At 36.5% G+C, this 21705-nt stretch overlaps 1 protein-coding gene across 1 annotated transcript in view; it reads right to left on the bottom strand.

Moving 5' to 3' along the window:
- Window positions 1-21705, bottom strand: part of Sox102F (transcription factor Sox102F) — a 335400-nt gene that overhangs the window by 245117 nt on the left and 68578 nt on the right. Inside the window, exon 2 of the mRNA XM_074098230.1 lies at window positions 2314-2389. The gene's annotated coding sequence lies outside the window, so the exon portion shown is untranslated. The remainder of the gene's footprint in view (window positions 1-2313; window positions 2390-21705) is intronic.

Here is a 21705-nt window from a genome sequence, read left to right as displayed (position 1 = left end):
GAGGTATCTTTGATTTTTGTATAGCTGTCGACAGAGGTATATTTGGATTCGTACCGTACGTAGTGCTTTTTAAAAACTTTTATTTAACTTGCAATGTATCTTGTATATAATACATAGATACATATATTATATATATATCTATGTATGTGCGGGTCAAATCTTCCAAGTTAAATTTGACCCCCTTTTGGTAGTCGGATTGTCTTAAAATTTGACATACTTATGTAAATTGCGTGACAATACAATAATCTTGTAGTGACATCCTGGTAGTCCGGCCATGATCGGCATCTGATTCCGACAGGACGGAACTCTTCAACGGTTAATGGCATCGACTTGAAATTTGGTATGCAAATATAGTTTGGTTGACAATGTAAGTACAGTCAGTAAAAAAAGCTTGTATTTTTTTTACAAAAACTTATTTATAAGATAAGGGGAAAACAAGGATAGGTAGACAGGAAAAAATTATTACCATATAATCAATCTTATTATGTAGATCAAAAGGTGATGGCACTAGTCATGGACAAGAACCAATAATGGTTTTGTTTCCGTAAACCAAAATTTTAAGAAACGGACACTACTTTCTTTCAAATTAATAACACTACTCGTATTTTATTAGTAAAACAATAAACTTCATGACATTGGAACTAGATAACGACCCAGTAGGTACACAACAGTTGACATCGGTCAATCATCTCAAATTTCATACTTATAATATAAATTTAATACTAATAGTAGCCGGACCTCCACACAATAATGTCACGTCCCCAGCGGGGGGACCGTTAATAAAATTTATAATTATGATATATAACATAGTTTTTAAAAATAATTTTTAGTTCTCACATTATTTCGTTAGATTTGTGAGCTTACTAGCTACTGATCGGAGCGATTTGGAACACGTTTTATGTTATAAGTAGATATAATATGAACTTGAGAAAAACTTTGGATACTAGCAACGTATTTGTATACAAAGAAAAAGAAAGAAAATTATTTATTCATAACACAAGACGCAACAATATTATTAGGTACAAATAGACAACACGAAGGTAAGTGTCATTGCGGTTGTGAATCGGATACAAAAGACGACGTTCGAAATTAAAAGAGTGACTCAAATTCTATATCAGTTCTACGTATTAAATAGATACTACACACAAAAAGGTTTTTTTTCCATATATAATAACTAGTGTTTACCCGCGGCTTCGCACGCGTAAATCATTAGATACAGCAGTTGAATTGAAATTCCGGGATTTCATTAAGTTCTCGTGGGAATTCCCTAAAATTACATCGTGTTTTTCATTGATGTTAAATTAAAACACCCATGCCAAATTTCATGACTCTATCTCTCCGTGGGAATATCGAGATAAAAAGTATTCTATGTTTTAATCCAGGCTACAAACTAACTTTTTGCCAAATTTCATCCAAATCCGTCCAGCCCTTTCAGCGTGAAGAAGTAACAAACATACTCACTCACTCACAAGCTTTCACATATTTATAATTTTAAGTAGGAAGTAGGATAACAATACTGAATAATTATGTTGCCTTATCGTGTCCGGTTTTAGAATAGATGGACTCTTCCCTTCCTATATATATATATATATATAGGTGCCGTAATTCAGGACACCGGTGCAAAAAAGAATTTGGGCCCCAAATTTTTGCTTACTGTATGTTCTCTTGCTTGGCGTTGTTTGCACTTGCTCCACTAGCCACCACTAGGTTTTTTTTAAATCCATAATTTAGAGGTAAGGGTCCTGGGTCCCCTGAGCGCGAGGGCCCCGGTGCACGCCACTGCTTACTTTACTGATCCTTACTAATCCTCACTGACCATGATCAATCTGTCAAAAGTGTAGCGCCTTTAGAAAAGATAATTATGACAATGTAATAAATATTTATATAATTTGTTTACAGAAGCTACAGGGATTCAAGTCTTTCTTACAGCCTAATTATTGTAATAAATATATATATAATTTGTTTTACAGGGATTCAAGTTTTCTTACAGTGTAAAATATTTTGTTTTCTGTTATCCACCGTTGATGTTAGTACCTACTTACATACGAACTTGAATGTTAAATAATAACTGGATTTTTGCTCTATTGAACTTAATTAATAAAACTGCAGGGTATCCTACCAAAAACAAAAAAGACGTAAGAAATGTACAGTCAAGGGCAAGAATACATGTAACAAGACGTCAAAAATATCTGTACACCTTTATGCCATTGTCCATATAATTAAGATCGATGAGTATACGTATATTTGACGCTATTTGTTTTGAATTTGAAAATATTTATGCCCTCGACTGTAAAGTATTACGTTTTTACTTACCTTTTTCTAACTCATCCCGAAAAAGTAGAACGCGTAGATTCTTGCTTTTGTTTTATGGGTGCTTCAGTTGATATACCTGCAATGAAACAAATATGCAATTAAAATATGTCACATCTTTGCTTCAGTCTCTTAAAATTCAATTATGTTTTGTGTGTGTCTTGCGAAGAGCAATGTTAAAGCAATAGAATGTTACTCATAGATGAAATGAGATAGATACCTACTAGATTTATGGGGAAAAGTTGCAAAATTGGCCAGCTTCAAACGGTAAATGATAGTTCCAAATTCCTCCAGATTGGCGCTAGAGTAGCCAGAATACACAATAAACATTTTTAATTATTACTATTTCATGCTGGAAAGGTTTTGGATAAAAACTTGGTACATAGATAACTGAACTTCAAAAATAGTACATAGCGTCGGCTACAGTGTTAGACCTCGTAACTCCATCAGAACAAATTTACAGGAGGTACAAAAAACTTCGCCACTAAAAATGTTGTATGAAGGTTTGCTTTGCTTTTATATATTAATACAATTATTAAAATTATTAGGAATAATATTCCGAAGAAAAAAAAAATAGTAAAAGTCGTGACAATTTTATAAAATGGAGTTACAAGATTTTCTTGAATTGACTTACGAAGTTTGGGTTGGAGTTGCGAGGTTTGACATTTTAGACGACTTAGACGTAGCATAGGCTAGGTACTTTTTACCCGACTGCAAGGAGAGGTATTGTTTATCCCAATGTTCCTACGGGGTCCAATCTAAAATTCCAAAATGTGACGGGTTTTCGTCACACTACAATCTAATTATTGGGAATTTCAATTCCACTGCCAGATTAATAGTTTACGCTGGCGAAGTTGTGAATAAGGCTGCGTTTCTACCAGAGACGTGTGAGGAATGTCTATATCATGAACTAATAGAAGCGCTTTATTTACAATACATATCCTCGCACAGCACAGCTCTAGTGGAAACAGCTGAGCGGAACGAGGATAGGTAAATGAAGCGCTTCTATTAGTTCATGAAAAACACATTCCTCGTGGAGCCTTAAGCTAGTAAATTAATAAAGATAGGGTTTTTTTTTATTAAAGCATTTTATCGCAATTTGCAACTCTCACGTCTATCAAAAACAACCCTTTGAGATTTACCGGGCATTCCGCGCTCTCAATGCAATCGATGCTTGGATAATTTTAAAATATAAGAAAAGAACAAAGGAACCGCCGCTTTGTAAAATTCACAGATTACCCTGGCATCCGATAAACCAATAACGCGTATAGTGCGCACGCGTCGCATTGGCAGGCATTGTTTAAAAGTTACTGTGGTCCTGTACTACGAAGCGCAAAATTCAAACTCTTATATTATTATATTGCCGTCCTACTGACGCTAATGTTATTTAACACGAGAGTGAAAGGGACGGTACGATACGAACTTCGATTTTTGAATTTCGTAGTAGCCCCCCAGGACCGCAAGTAAAGTGCAATAATATTGTAAATCTTTTAAAAAAATATACCTCGTAGAGTTTCTTTCCGGATTCTTCTCAACAGAGGTTTTTCCGAACCGGTGGTAGTTTTTTTTTGACATTCATAATTGCTTGTTATAGCCTAAATTTAATAAAGATTATTTTGACTTTGACTTCATGCAGAGTTGCAGACCATCAAACACAGGAATTTTATCTACTTAAGTACCTCAAACATGTTTTCCGCCGTGACAAATATGATTCCATACAAATTGAGATTTTAACGCGAACGCGATCGAGACGTATTTTGTAACCGAATCAGAATCAGAATCAGAATAAGAATACCCGAAAACTTGCACTAAGGGCACTGATGGGCAAAGTTGCTGGTAAACGCGGTGTTGGCTGAAGAAAACAGTCTTGGTTGAGAAACGTTCGAGAGTGGACAGGAGTTAGGAGTGCTGCTGAGCTGCTCCACCGCTGAGCAGTTGACCGTAAGTACTTGCATCTTGCATCTTTTATTGCATCTACATACGTGCATGTCAAATTTCAGTTTAATTCTTCGAAAGTGAATTTACTTGCAGAATTAATTGGATAGTAAGAAGTGGTCCAAGAGGTATTTACACATAATAAGAGTGTAACTTAAATATAACTTAAAAAAAAAACATTTTAAATGACACTTACTTTAGTGTGTGTCATAAACTCAAGATAACCTGTTGTATGTAGTAGTGCACAGAATTCATATGGAAATTAAGTAACTTTTCGAATATAGACCGTTGACTTATCTCTACATGGTCACGGTTTTTTACCTATACAACCCCGTATTAGGCGACCCGAAATGAAATACAATAATGTACGACCAGATAATTCAAAACCTCATGTAACTGCCTTAAAAGGGTTTGAATTATTAAATCGTCGTATATTATTGTCATTCATTCGCGTCCATAAATACAACTCAACCGCACCTACTCTTAACCACATTTCCAACAAAACCCCCACCTTTGCCTTTTAAAATTTCTCCACGTGTAACCTACCTTATCTTAAAACCGTAGGCCGTTTAATCAAAACACCAAAAACAAGTGAAAGCAGTACATCAGCCAATCCACTCTGGCGCACTGTAAAAGACAAAGTGTCAAGATGAAAGGCACCGCCGCCGATTGTCGCGGCATTGTATCGTCACTCGTTAGTCTGGCATTATCGTACCAAGATTTATTTTAACGATTAAGTGGGTGGTACGAGGCAGGAGCGGTGGGTTGGTTAAGTTGAACATATTAAAACTCATTCAAATTTGATACCACATAGATAACAAAAATAAGACGAGACAAAAAATAATAAGTGCAGCAGAATAGTAGCAAATTAAAAAAAATAGGATTGGCAACACATTTCATTAATATATCTGTCAAAAACTTGTGTACAAACCTAAAGTGCGTTTTTTACCTAATTACCATTTCGTCAAGTATTATTAAAAGTTATTTTTTTATGAAAACTACAGACTTACCCTCCTCTTCCTCCTGCTCAAAGGTTGGCTGGTAGAGATATCTTATTTTTCCATATATCTCACCGTATTTCAATTGTATTTGTTTATTTTTTGACAATAAAGAGTTTACCTATAATTATTACCGATGCAAATTTGTCCTTCCGTTGTGCCAATAAAAGTGAGATGGTATAATACGTTTAACCGAGCGGTCAATACGCTCGAACATTCACTCATCCGCTGTATTGTCTCTCATGCCTTGACCCTCACACTGCTCCAACGATTAACGCTTATAGCCAGTCATTAAACCACAATTGGTCCGTGTGTTGCCCCTTTACAATTTTAGTATGTTGCCACTATTGTTTTAGACTACAATAGGCATTTATTTATAAATACGACGTTACGTAAACGGTCATAATTAAGACATTTTGTAATTAGAATTAAGGCAACATTCGCGAGAACACTGGATTGGAGTTTATGTAAGAGACTTTTTTTTTAATAATTGGCTTCTGTCCAACTGATCAATTTTGCCAGCGTGAAGGTTGAATAAGGCTCCGTTCCCACCAGAGATGTGCTGTGCGAAGATAGGTAAATGAAGCGTTTCTATTGGTTCACGAAAAACACATTCCTCGCAACACATCCTCGCACATCTTTGGTGAAAATCCAGCATAAAGACTTTTAACAAAAAAATTGAATCTACCAATCACAACGGGGGTTTCCGTATTAAGTACTCACAGTGTGTGTCACAGTGGTATTGGTTTGGAACTAAATGAGCTAATCGCAAACACTGTGTAACGTCGAACGGATCTCACTATACTAACGCCATCTAGCGATATTTTCTGGTCAGAACAACTTCATCCTAATATTCACACAAATACGAAAGATTGTACCTACGTGCTTGCATGTGTTTGTTACTCCTTCATGCTATAACAGCTAAACGAATTGGAAGGAGATACTTGGACTTCTGGAATTAATTATGTAACTTCTTTTTATCCCAATATTCCCACGGGATCGGGATAAAATCTCAAAATTTTTGCCGCTAATCAGATTTTTTTTTGATTGATTGGACTGATGGTCTATGGGGTCAGAAGGTTCTCAAAAGGCATATGCAGACCGGGAGACGAGCTGTCGGTAGGCCTCAACAAGATGGAGCGAAGACCTGGTTAAAATTGCGGGATCGCGGTGGATGCGGAAAGCACAAGACCGGCCTGAGTGGAGAGCCTTGGGGAAAGCCTACGTCCAGCAATGGACGACTTTCGGCTGACATGATGATGATGATAATAAACAATTGATTGAATCAGCACTTTTTAGATCCACAACAATGAATTTTGACCTTTTTTCAAAGCAAAAAAAGTTTCTATTTTGCTGTTTGTAAATACAACAAATTATTAACTCAGACTTTTTCGTAATCGTCCAATCAGCGTCAACTGCCAAACCGATTATGCCCCGACAACACGTGAAAAACAACTTTTCGATCGTTTGGAACTTTCAAAAATCTATTTCCCGTCTGGACGCGTTTCCGGTTGCCCATGGCGCTGTTTCCGGTCATTATGGAAGCCATTATTTTCTGTTATAAAGGGTGCGAGGGCTCTTTTGACCGACTGCAGAAGAGCAGGGTGCCACGTAGGTAAGTTGTGTATTCTGATAATCAAACATCGCTACGAGAAGTCAATACTCGCACTGACAATCTTTTATCTTGCTACTTCGCTTCTTCACTAATTAAAAAAAGATACATAAAATCGTTTTTTTTTACTGGCAGATAGCAGAAAAGCATAGAATTAATGTAAGTATAGATTAAATATGGTTACACAAAAAAGAAAATAACCATTAAGATATTTTTTCGTAACTCCAGAACCCTCTTCACGCGACTTCGACTTGCACTAGACCTTTTGTATTTAAATCTGACCAGCGATCGAGCTCTCGATTTTATTTGAATCTTACCTGATGATAAGTACCTATAAGTAACTCACTGGTTCAGTAACAACTTATTTAATTTGGCTTCGGTTAACCATAAAATCGTATTTATCCCGAAAACCATAACAGAAGCGAATTACATTACTTGCTTGCATTAAAAAAATATCATGTGACAATTGACACCAATTGACCTAGTCCCAAACTACTAGCTTGTTGTTGGCAACGGATAATAATACTTATACAGATAAATACATACTTACATAAATACTTATTAAAGGTCCAAAACCCGAGAACAAACCTTCATACAAATATCTGCCCCGTCCGGGATGGAACCCGAGACCTCAAACTTCATAGTAGGTTCTCTCACCGCTTGGCCCTGTCGTCATTAAAGCAAAATACTATGCATATATTTGTGTACAGTTTCTATGGTAGCTTACCTTACGGTGAACCCAATTTTATAACAGCATTTTTTTACTTTGATTAATGCATTACAAACTAAAAACTTCAATTCTCAAACGCTACAAGATAAATTGAATAAATAATGCATAATAAACTTAAAATTACTTCCTTCATTGAATAACAAAAATCTTAATTTAAATGCATGAAATCGAAAAAACAAAAATGTACCGCTAAGCAAACAATCTATTTGTATGACTTTAATACATTATTGTATGAGAAATAGTCATTTTTGTATTTAGCGGGCACCACCCGTCGCCACCACACGTTATGTGGGAAAGGCGACAAATTGCTTGTTCTCTTCATGTGTAATAGTTCTAAAATTATGGTCACTCTACGACCAAAAATCATGGACCTATTTAACACGCCACATTAAATAGGTCAAGAGATCTCTTCATTCTGGTGGTTGAGACAGCTGGAGTTTTTTTCTATATAGGCTATCGAACATGTAATCAATATAAGCAGTAGGGGGTCCCTAATTAAATAATTTTCTCCGTATACATAAGTTAGCATGTTTACCATACAAATTGTTTGAACTAATAGCAGTTGCTAAGGTGGCCAACGCCGTATGAAATCTGATATGGAAATTAACTAATTATTAATGGATTTCATTGGAATTTAAAGTAACGGACGATTGTCAAACGAGCGTGTGAATTTATTTGACATTTTGTCTTGGTCAGACTGTCCTGACTGATGGTTTTTACTGCTAAATTCATGGGTAATATAGCAGAATCTTACTAACTTACGCGAAAGTTTGTATGGATAGATGGATGGATGTTTGTTTTGATGTTTGTTCTAATTCTCGCAAAATTACTGAACAGATTTAAATCAAATTTGGCATATAGGTAAAACATACTTATAATATTATAGGCTACTTTTTATCCCGAAATAATGTTCCTGTGGGATCAAAAAAGTTTTGAACTACATACTAATTATGCGCGAGCGAAGTCGCGGGCAAAAGCTAGTCAACATATTTGCGATACATACAAACTCATAAAGCTAAATAACTTATTTGTAAAAAACACAGATAATATTTTATTATCATTTCACCTACTCAGTGAAGTAACAACTACAAACACAAATCATACTCAGGACCTAAAATATCGGCTTAGTAATTATAATCCGAATTCATAGTAAAATAAACAGGATAACTCATTCACAGCTGTGTGTCCGTGGCGTTTGCTCCGAGAGGAAGGGCTACGAATTAGCCCGAAACATGTCGAGATGAACTAGATTTAACGTGAATTACCCGGCTCATTTCATTACGAGTGAGTCTAATGGTAATTTCATGTTGAACATATCGGATTCTTAATTACTTAATATAGGTACACCATTTTAATTGGTTTTGGCTGAAAGTTGCTTGTTTATTGAATGAAAAAGCTTATATTTTTTAAGTTTATTTTTTGACTTCTAAACTACGCACTATGGTAACGAGATGTTGTAGAACCGGCCTTAAACTTTCCAAATGTCTTTAAAATTTACCGTAAACCAAAGTAATGAATAAGTCATCGAATATTCTATAATCGCACGTGTCAAATGAATCAAAGCTACGGAACCTCAAACCTATCATATTTACATCCAAAACATAGTGTATAAAAATTGTTATTACCTACGTTATTTTTTGAACAAAAAACAATTTCTTGGGGTCACCGCCTTGGTCACATTGTTATGCATACATAAATACATTTTAATACAGTAGTAAACATAAATGTACACATAAAGTTTGTAACAATTTTCTCGAGAAAAAACAACTGTAATATTACATCTCGTATAGCTTTTATTACCACTTTTATAAAGTTGGCTTTAGTGTACTTGTTAGGTTTAGTATGTTGGTGGTAACGCGGTTATGGACAGACGGACGGGCGGAATGAGTTTGTGCATATTTCAAACGCAATCTCAAGTCGTTGCCCACTAAAGTCCCTATTGTTCTCCAGTGTGTGTCCGTCTGTATGGTTGCTCTACCTACTTTAATCATTAAAGTTTGAGTTTTAAGGAATTTTGGATGAAAACTTTTCTAATGCAAGCAAACTTAAACACATTAAATAATTTACGTGTCGATTATTATTTACTAAAGATTCACAAGCATGGCAGGCATAGTAAGCGAAATACATACTCGTAGCTAGTTGAAGTGGCAATGTGCAGGTCATATTCACGGTATTGCACGTGAACAGTACGAACGTATACTGCACGCACGGTAGTGCACGGAAAACTGATGGCCGTTGGGACCGAAAAGTTCTCGAATGGAGACCGCGGATTGGCAAGCGCAGCGTATGTCCAACAGTGGACGTCTTACGGCTGATATGATGATGATGAAACATGGGAAGTCATACAGGCATGGAATAGAATTAGTCCACATTCAAATTAAGCAAGCCATTTTCACCACCTTCGTAAAGTCGGTGATATCTTAAGTGTTCGATATCTATGATAGCGTCTCTGTTTATTCTTATAAATATACTATCTAGTACTTAAAATTATAGCTAAAGAAGCTAATAGGTAGTAGTAAAACAGGTCCTAAATAAACTCCTATTTTAATGTTGATTGTGTTCGGCCATAATAGCTGTTTACTACTCACATTCAAATGCGATAGGTACTGAGTTGAATGTCTAGAAAACAGTTTTTTAATCTTACTTTTTCAGTGTGTTATTTTTAGAGGGTCATTATTAAAGCGTTTCAACCGTCTCATTTTCTTAGCCACATTTTTTATGAATGAATTGTAGAATTTGATGACATTTTGGATTATGTTTAGACGTCAGAAACTTCTATCAAGTCAACATAAATGTGTCCACGAAAATCATAACGAGTAATCGCTCAAATAATCACCCTTGTGAACTGTTATCGATAATAATAAACGTTTAATACATAGAGATGCATTAATGACGCTATTTAAATGTAGGTACTGTACCTACATACAATACAACAATACAATACAATACAATAACTCTTTATTGCACACCAACACAGTAAGCAGTACAGAAAACACAAGTATATACATAGAGATTTTCTAAGGTAAGCAATAGGCGGCCACATACCAACTTAAAAATGTTCCATGTTATGTAAAACCATTTTTCATCTTTCTTTTTCAGTCTGTTATGTTTAATATTGTCTTTTTATTTTAGTTTTAGATCATCATGCCGTATCAAACCATAAATTCAAGTAGAGCCTCTCGCCAGGCACTTCTGCGCAAGTCAACAGCTTGTCACCGGTCGCATTGTGCGCGCTGAAAACAAACAACAATAGGGAGGGCTCCATACAATATCCTTTGTCGAACTTTTGCCGCACAAGGAAACACCAGGAGAGGGCGGTAAAATTTGCGTAAGTTAAACTTATTAAAATTACGTATGAAATAAGATCATTTAGAATTTTAAATTAAGCTTTGACTGACTCATTGGCGTGCATTGGGTCGAATGCAGTGTAGGCAGTTGGTAGGTATTTTGCACCGCAGCAGCGCGCCACCAGCACTAGCGCTGCGTACCCTGCTTCCTATAAATGCACGCCATAGGCACTGTCAAAATAATTTTCATCTAAAACTTTATTGCTTATGTCATTAGCAATAGCGCTGATAGCAGGGTGTCATCTATTGGGCATTAAATTATCGAGCATTCGGACTTTTACCTTATTGAGTGAAAGTTCTAGAACATACGTTATTGAATTTCTGCAATTAGAAGAGAGCAAATTTTTAGAGTAGACACATGCATTTTGCACTTCTTTTTTGTTCACGTTTATGCTATATAAAAGGACTTTTTATGGTCTAGAGCATGAAGTAAAATTTTTCTCTAAGACCAATGCAGATCAGCCACAAACATTGGAAGTTTATTCATTTGTTTTTCTATTGTTCATTTTTTCTTACATACCTACCGAGTTCTACGAATTAGCAAATTGACAAAACTACTACTAATAACTATTAATCCCACTAATATTATAAATGCGAAAGTTTGTAAGTCTGTTTGTTTGTTTGTTACTTCATAACGTCTAAACTGCTAAACCGATTTAGATGAAATTCGGTAAAACGGTTCGGTTCGGTCGGATAATTCTGTATACTTACCGAGTTTTCCGGGATAAAACTATCTTATGTCCTTACATAGAATAGTTTTTATCCCGGAAAATTGCATAGTTCCTGCGGGATAGTGAAAACCGATTTTTACGCGGACAGAGTGGCGGGTAACGGCTAGTCAGAAATAATAATTAGGAATAGTAATAAGATGTTGTGAGAATTTAAATGCATAGTATCCAAAAAGTAACTGTCTTCTCTGTCTGTTCTTGTAAACCGTTAAACCGATTTAGATAAAATTTGGTCTGCAGATAGTTCGATACCCTAACAAAGACATAAGATAGTTTTTAAACGAAATTTTTGCTGACGGAGTCGCGAGTTGCAGCTAGTTAGCTAATAAATCATAGCCTTATTTACCTCACTAATATGTAATGAGATTACATAATATGCTAATAATGATATTAATGAAAGTGAACGGAATCTTTAGAATGATAAATGAATATATAATATTGCATAGGTTTTTGTGTCAGGGCCACCATGCCATGTGTGAATGTATGTAGATGATTGTATATGTCTGGACGCGTTGTTTGACAGCCAGTGGTTATTAGTGCGATGATTTGCATAATCATTATTTAATTGTTTTTGCATTGGCTTCGTTTTAAATGGAATAGTCGGACCTTAGAAGTTTTAAATCACTGGTCACACTTTTATGATCAAAGAAAGACCACATTGTGAGGGCCTAACTGTGGGCCGCACACTTCCGCATTGTCTTTTTTTTATATAAGAAGGGGAAAAGGAGCACGCAGGTCACCTGATGGCAAGCAATAACCGCCACCATGGACACCCGAAACACGAGGGGTATCACAGGTGCCTAAGTATCCCTAAGTTGTACCGCTCGGAGAATGCTGTAACAAGAAGCTGGTTCCATATTTTTGTCGACACAAATAATACTTATTGTTTCTATAAACTAGAATCCTTAACTTAAATTACCTTGATTTTGTATTCAACACACTACCGTATACGATAAAACGAGCTTTAGATTAAACTTTGAACAGTTGTAAAATAAGATAATAAACAGCAGCCTTTACGTAAACACGACATTTAATTTATGACTGAATTCACTTTCCGTTTTTAAACATAGATTATTGACCAATTAAGCCACATCCAGGATGCATAAAATGCTATTTGCTACGCACGTATACAACGTCACAGATTTCGAAGTCTCTAGTTAAGTTTTGACGAGAAATACCTTAAAAGTTATTAAAAGTTAGTTATGAAGTCGTGCCGTGCCTGGTCATGGAAAAAGACGCAGAAATGGCATGGCATTTCCCGTGGGTATTGTATGAAGTGACAAAAGGATCTGATGTAAGAGTGCAGGACAGCAGGACTCTCTGTTCTCTATTGACTCTATATTTCCATCTTCGAACTCCAACACTAACGTGTGGAAGACAGGGGAAAACATCTGCACTATTCTTCCAAGAAAGTCGTCTACCTAACACTACCATGCATACTACGTCTACTTTGGACGGACCTATTTTCATGAATTCGAGTTGATTCAACACACACACACTTCAACCTATAACAGATCCTATACTATACCTTATACAATATCACTTCAATACAGCCGGTGAAATCTTAACGGGTCAAATCTGGCGCAAGTATTCGCATGTTCGCGAACGCAAGTGTACATTGTTACATGTGCAACTTGCATCATTACATATCAACCAGAGCATCTTCAACCAGTTCTGTATCTTAAGTTTACAACGCACGGGTGAGTTTCCTTTGGTTCGCGAATTGTAGTTGAGTCATTTGGTATTTCAAGTCGTACCATTGTTGCGAAAAATTGATTTACGTACGGCATCTGTTAGGAGCTTAGAGGTTTAATATTGCTGTTGTATTGAAAGTTATGTCCACGGTAAGCCTGGGCTAGCCTAGTTTAGGTGCGAACGGCGAACTAATGTATGCGTTTTGCTTTGCCTGTCATTGTTGACACTGTGTGAAAATAGTTTGTGAAAGTTATACCGGGTGTGGCCTGTAATACGAGCAAAAAATTAAAAAGTAGCTCGTCCTCCTCCTCTGAACATTACTTCAGCGACTATTAAAAATAATGGAGTCTTTGAATTTTCCTTTTTTCATACATTTTATGCACTGATATCAATGTAGGCTATCTCAGAACGCAACTGACGTCGCCTGTCATGCTACAAATATCAAGCATTTTGCTTTACATTGCTTCTTCGAATAAACTTAAAAGTGTAATAAAAATTAAAAACTAATTATTTTTAAAAGTCGCTGAAATAATGTTGTTAAGTTTGAGGAGTATGATCTATATTTAAATTATTTGCTCATATTACAGGCCATACCTGTATTGATAGCCGTATTGAAGAGATTTTAGACGCTGTATGTAGCAGTTGGTTGTTCAAGAGCTTGAGGATCAGACAAATGCGCTCGGGGATGAGAGAGTCTACTAGTTCATTCTACGAGAATTCCCTTTCAATTTGCCCGTGCCAATAAACATCTTTCCTTCGGTGTTTTTAGAGTAACGTAAGAAAAAATATGGAGCCCTTATAGGATCACCCGCATGTCTGTCTGCCTGTCCGTTTGCTGTTATCGTAGTCTCATGGTACGGGGGCCTACAGGGGCAAACAATATGACACTTGATATCTCTTTAACATGAATATTGTATTGCATACATTGAAAATTACAATTTAATCTGTATGAAAAAAATACTCTGGTTATGTTTTTAAAAAGTTGCAAGAGAAAAATAGCTGTTATTGTGATTAGAATCGAAGCTAGCATTTAACGCCCATGGTCAGGGGCACCCTGTAGAAACAAAGACAATTGACAATCGCAAGTGATGCTCTCTGTTTATTCCGCTACATAGATAAATTAACAGGAACCTATAGGTACGCGGTTCGACAGGCCCTACATGACAGATCTTACACTACGATTAACCAGTTGAACGGACACACAACAATTGGCTACAAGTTCGTCGATTAATTATAAATCGATCGGATCTATAGCGACAACTCATCGATCAGCGCGGGCGCCGGCCTGATGGATAGAGGCGGCGCGCGCACCCAAAGGATTGTTAAAACTTGTTTGCTGATAAAGGTATAAAATATTGGACAATAACAGCGGTGCCATTGGAACACATATGTATAAAACAATAGCGTAATATGGAATATCCAGTCCTGCATACATAAGGTACTTGTCTCACCGCTAGTAAGGAAGCGATTAGCTATCGACTATACAATTTTATTATTATTATTGTTTTTTTCCTTCTGCTAATTTTTTCTGTGTATCGAATGTGTGTAAGTAAATGATTCTCTTTCTTCTCTATATTCTCTCTCAAGAAACGAGCAATAAATGTAGAGCCTGTGTTAGTAAAAGATGTGGCCTGTGGCTGTTCACACTGCCGACGAGAACTCTTTCTCCACTAGTTTGTTGCAGCGGCATGAGCTATTAAAAACAAGACTCACTTAGAGATGCTCGCCTGGCAGGCAGAACTCACGCCGAGAGAACAAGCAGCGATCATTTTGCTCTACACAGTGCGAGTAATCGCCCGTCACACTCATACACTCGCTTATAACCAAAGAGCGGATTTTTCATAGCAAAAATCAAATGTCAAGAGGGATTGGCCATTGTGTTTTATCGACTATCGATGTTTAATTGTCAGTCAGCACGATAGGTTTTAGGTAACGAAATTAGACCTGTAATGGGGGAGGCCTTTGTCCTGCAGTGGGATACTATAGGCTACCAAAAACCTGTGTGTTTATTAGAATTTAAACATAAAACCGAAACGGAAATGTTAAACAGTGTAACTGACGATAGACTAACCTTCATTCAAAATAACAGAATCGAAATCTATATCTGTTCTAATTTGCATATTTTCTTCATCTTGTCTGTAGTAACAAAGATTTGTCATTACGTTAAAAGATTTGTCGTTACGGCGAAGGAAACCATCGATAAGCTTTCAAAGCTATTCAATGGTGCAGAGGCGTCTTTACCTATAGTGCAGGGTGTGCGTTGCACTCGGGCGCAGCGGTATCAGGACCGCCGGCCGCGGCACTTCGTCACACTTTGTATCTATTCCATTTTGACCGTGCGCTTCCTAGATGGCGCTAAAATAATAATTGCACACGGGCGCTACATGGGCTAAAGACGCCTCTGCAATGGTGTGTGCTAAGTTCCCAATCTGCACTGGGCTTGCATAGGTACTACCGGCCAAACCCGTTCTGAGAGGAGACTTGTGCTCAGTAGAGGGACCTCTCCGTCTGACATGATAATGATAACTGCTGTTACAAACGGCTTGCATTCCAACTGCAACGGAACTGCCTGTCTATATTGAAAATACAAACTGAAATATAGATGCACAGAAAAACCAGAAAAATACACTTGGAATCGAACCTAGGTCCTCGGTATTCCGTACCGCGTGCTATACCGCTACACCATTGTTGGTCAACGGCACGGACACGAATTTCCCCTACACACCACACATCTCAGCTTGTTTGTTTCTTATTTAGCCACTTAAGCAGTGACGCTAGCGACATCTATACCGTAGCCCTCATCGAGAAACTTTCGGCATTCCATTGGAACTAACCGCTTACCCGGACAAGAGATGTCGTAATTACGCAATCAAATTAAGATTGTTTTTTTGGAATCTTTTTGTATTTTTTATTTCAATTCCAAATTTTTACTTTTACGGTCATCCCGTAAAACCTAAATTGAAAATACAAACTGAAATATAGATGCATAGAAAAACCAGAAAAATAAGACCAACACTGGGGATCGAACCCAGGTCCTCGCCTGTCTATACATTTTCTATTACATATAACAAAACTGCACACAAACTGCACGCTAGCTGCAATCAAAATAATAGACGACTTAGTCAGTCGCAGTGATCTGTAAGAGCCACCAGCCACCACCTTCCACCAGCTTTATTAAAGCTTAATAAAAACCTTCATAACTCTTACTCAACTCATAAATTGTAAATTAATGATCTCAATTAACCCTAAAATGGCATGAAACGGTCAGTATTACCTATTACCCAATTACCGTAACACTGCCGATGCCGCTGGTATAGGTTCTCACACTAAATTATAATGTTCGCAATAAAGTAGAGCAGTTCGCCTTGTGGTCGATTCTTTACACAGGATGTGTTTTATTGCTTATTTATATTGTGGTTTTTACGAGTAAAGCACTATTGAATTTTCCGTTGGTGTTTTCTGGCGGATATTATAGAAAAGTTTTTAAAGTTGTAGGCATTTTCGCAATTTACATCATATTAAAAAAAAAACAGCATGTGTTGAAAAAAAACAAGACTCACATTCTAATTAGAAATTCAAAAATAGAAACAGGTGAACTCAGACCGGCCTCCTTTTAAAATCGATCGAAATGTAAACGATGACGCTTGATTTGGTGTTATTTTTAAGTTGCAAATCTTTTAAATATGGTCAAAGGGAAGATTTTAGCTGAATTGAAATAATTTATTTTTCCTTGATTTTTGTTGTGACCCTTGAAATGCTTTCTTTTTTCCAGATCTTCAATTTATTAAATTAAAAAAAAAAAACGTTTTTTGCATCTGTTTATAAATCACGATGTATACCAACGGAATCGCCCACCAGATCGAAAGTGGACTCTCCAATTGTGCAAGCAACAATCGAGAGTGGCAAGTTACGATAATTAAATAAATGTGGGCTCTCAGATAACTAGTTTTTTGACCTCTAAGAACATGTAGAGTTAGGAAAGTCATAGATCTCTAAATCCTATCTTACTGTGTAATACATTTTAGCTTATAACTTGACATTTATTACTTGAATAAATAATGAATTTATTTATTAAAAAAAATCTTATTTATATTTTAAATGAGAAGTTTTGTGAAGATCTGTATGAAGCTTTCCCGTGAGATAATATCTTAATTTAAAACAAGAATAGATGGTGCTGTCTAAGAACTTTGAGGTATCCCAGCTTTCTGGATGACTTATTAACTTCGTCTGCAATCAACAGATGGCGTTGTCTGAGGCCAAACTACGACTGCAAAATTAATTTTAACATGTGTTTGTCTTGAAGCCTTTATAGATCACTCATGTTCGAAAACCCATGGGGCCTGATAGACAGACACACAGACATGCAAATTATCCTATCCGTTTTTTATTTATTACTTTTTTATTTATTAATTTTGCGAGACGGACGTTAGTCTTAGTAGCAGAGTCCAGTTGGAATAACTTATGGGTATGGAACTATTGCAAAATAGGACTTCTATGGCTTACTTAACTCTATGGAAAATCAGCGATATGCCAAAATAACGCAACCCTAATTGATTGTTATGATTAGTGGTGTTTCAAATATTTATCGATCCACAATTACCTAACACCTGACTTATAACCAAAATCATTCCAACTGCACACATAACACATTCAAATATCAGTCATAACTAGTTTTGATTAAGATCTAAAATGAAAGTAACACAGTGCAAAATAGGACTTCTATGGCTTACTTAACTCTATGGAAAATCAGCGATATGCCAAAATAACGCAACCCTAATTGATTGTTATGATTAGTGATGTTTCAAATATTTATCGATCCACAATTACCTAACACCTGACTTATAACCAAAATCATTCCAACTGCACACATAACACATTCAAATATCAGTCATAACTCGTTTTGATTAAGATCTAAAATGAAAGTTACACAGTTTGGAGATAGTACGATTCTGATGATAAAATGTCTAACTATATTGATCTATAAAATGTTATTAATAGCCTTTAAAAATGAGAAAGCAGTACGATTATCGATTAAGTTATAGGTTATTGGTGTTATGGTTAAAAAGCGCTGACTTCTAGGTTATACAGAGTGTTTCTAAAATCGAAACATCAATTGCAATCCAAATAATTAATGACTTAATGTTTTAGACTATCATTATCATCATCATCATTACTAATTTTATGATTTAAATTCGCGTTTTGTTCTACTTACCTTGATTTTAGAGAAGCTCGATATGTAAATCATAAAATTCTCAATTTTCTGACTGAGTCTACATCTGTTAGCATGGTGAACTGTTGTGTTGCTCTGATGATGAACTCTGGTTGAGTTCGAAACGTGTCAGCCTAGTCAAAGTCAGTCAAAGTCAAAATATCTTTATTCAATTCAGGCTCTAGCACTTATGAATGTCAAAAAAAATCTACCACCGGTTCGGAAAAACCTCTGCTGAGAAGAATCCGGCAAGAAACTCAACGAGGTATATATATTTTTTTTAAAACAGATTTACAATATTATTAAATGATATGTATACATCACAAGTATTTAACACAACTTTATTTTTAACAGTGTGGTGGTGGTGATAGTTTGTCAGGTTTGTGTATTTTTACAACGTGGAGGCGGAGGAGCTGCATAAGCAGACATTACGTAGATGTACTCGCAGCTACCGAAACCCTGGCATTTTTAAACAAACTTAGTGCTTAAAACGTAGAGACGTGGTTGACCTGCTTTTTTATTTTGGATATTATATCAAAATTTTGAACATGAAACTACCGTGAGACTCATTCATATTAAACGCGACTCAGCGGCTGCTGCAACACGCGCACTGCGCGCCGCCGCTCTGCTCCGAAGACGAAGGGCTACGGATTAGCCCGAAACATGTCGAGCTAAACTCGATTTAAGACGTGAGTTATCCGGGTCATTATATTTAATATTATATAAAAATTCTTGAATTCTTTATTCGATGAACAATTTGTACTTTATGAAGTACATTCGCCCGTTGTTCTTAGTGTTAATAGGTCCGTTATAAAGTACGCGAGGACTCAGGAGGGTAAGGTCGCGGCTGAGCAAAGTATTGTTTATAGTTCATTGACATGGACCTCTGCAAAGTAACGCCTAATTCAATAAAGCGGCAATTACACTGCTTTCACCTAATGCGGTCGCCGAATTTGTTTCAAACTACTTCGGCGAACGAAAGTCGTCTTTACATAGTCTGTCCGTCTACTGCGGCGGCCATATTAAGGCGGTGGCAGCTGTCACTCGCCGAATGCGGCCGACCACCGTGTTCTTTACACTTTTGCGGTCGCCGCAGCAGAATGCGGCGAACGACTCAGTGTAATTGCCGCTTAAATTTTAAAATTTTCGTTGCCTTTTCGGATTCCGTATTCGAACGCTAAACGCTTCTTATGACTCGCACTTGGCCATTTGTTTTGGAGTTGGATTTTTTCAACTTTTATACAAAACCTACCGCCTTTTTAATCCTAGTTAATTTAAAATTATGTTTAACGGTACAGTCAAGGGCAAAGATGTCGACACGGCCAAAGTTGCAAAAATATGTATACACTATTAATGTTAAGTGCATAAAGTCGTGTATACATATTTTTGTAACTTTGGCCGTGTCGATATCTTTGCCCTTGACTGTACATAATCATTTACTTATCCATCAATGCTGATCACGATAAGCTATTAATAGTACATTATCTCATTAACAGAGAGGCAACAATGCGAGAACTTTGATCCGGGATACGCGATTTTACGTTAAATCATCCAATGTGACTTGAGTGACCGCAAAAAGCTTGACCGCTGGAGCCCTAAGATGCTGCCTTACTTTAGACATAATCTTCTACGGGATGGGGATCTTGAATACCGTTTCTCTTGATCATTTATTTAGCTTCTAGTTGTAACCCCGGAATTCGACTGCGAAGTTTTTTTTCCGTAACTACGTTTTAAAGTTTCGTGATTTTCACTCATAGTCAAAATACTACAAACAGGACTTATCACGCTAAACACACGAGTAATATTTACCTCGACGTTGCGGCCACATTACAGTGGCCGTGGTCACGAGTAGACTGAAGTGTGGGATGTCAAGCGTGATAAGACCTGTTTCTGGTATTTTGTGTAGCGTAGCTGTACACTTAAAAATTAAATTAATTATTAAAAACTTCCTATATCCTTTCCGTCTCAAAATATCATCTCTCCATAGTACCAAATAGCGGTCGTTCGCGCTTTCGTCTCATCATCGTCAGTGCGTCACATCAACATAATCAGACGTGGGCCGTCCAATCAGGCATCCCCCATACGTAGCCCAAAGCAAATAATCTTTGTTTCAATCGTGATAACCAGTCATCCATCAAAATTTACATTAATATCGTCTAACAAGCTGTAAAATCAAATGAAAATCTATTTAAGTACAGTATTTATCTATTTAGGTACGTGTATCTGTTGCCTAGGACCCATCCCATCACATAAGTTTTGTTTACTTTGGGACTAGGTAGCGGTAATTACCCCGTGATATTTAAGTATTTATTTATATCCATTTAATTTATTAATCACCTGTAAAAGCGTCATTCTACCGCCCTCTCGAACAATACACGTTGTATTAACACGTCATAGGTACTATTTATCATGCGCGCGCAGGTGATTCAACAATGCCTCTCGATTACAATACACGGATTCGGCATTTTTTGAATATTTTCATCCTTAGTGTATGGTCATTAATTTGAGGTAAGGAAAATGAAAGGTTTAAATTTGACCTTTAGAAGGTGTTTAGTTAAAATAATGTATTGTTACAAATTTGTCTCGGATTTTGTTGAAATGCTTGTAAATTATGAGCAAACATATATTTAAACATAAAAATGGGCTTCTTATTTTGGTGACCATTAACTATTATATATCCATACCTACTAATATTATAAAAGCACAGAGATAGTTTACGGGCCAGAGAGCGACATAGCGGCTACTTTTTAACCCGGAAAAATGCACAGTTCCTGAGGGAATGGCGCGTCATAACCGAATTCCACGTGGACGAAGAGATTCATTGAATACTGGCTAAATTGCAAATATTCTTCAATCTTGACATTGGCGGAATTAACAATGTCTATATCGATTTGAACCCACTACGGTCTGTTTTGTGAGAGCGACAATAAGTCAAACCAAAGATAAAATAATTGAAATTAAGTCCGAGTTACTAAACATTATAGCTGGAAGCATTTCCAGAAGTATCATCATTAACAGAATAAAAAATATTCAACAAACATTTTACAAGGTTTATTTACCCTGAATACAACAAAAGAACGCTCAGACTCGTTAAAAAAACCAATGAAACACAATGAGCGCTAGAAACTACAATAGCATCTT

Source organism: Choristoneura fumiferana, chromosome 15, assembly GCF_025370935.1.
Source record: "Choristoneura fumiferana chromosome 15, NRCan_CFum_1, whole genome shotgun sequence".
NCBI classification, from domain to species: Eukaryota; Metazoa; Arthropoda; class Insecta; order Lepidoptera; family Tortricidae; genus Choristoneura; species Choristoneura fumiferana.
Note: the sequence above shows the minus strand (reverse complement) of the source record. Positions and strands in the feature narration are given on the sequence as shown.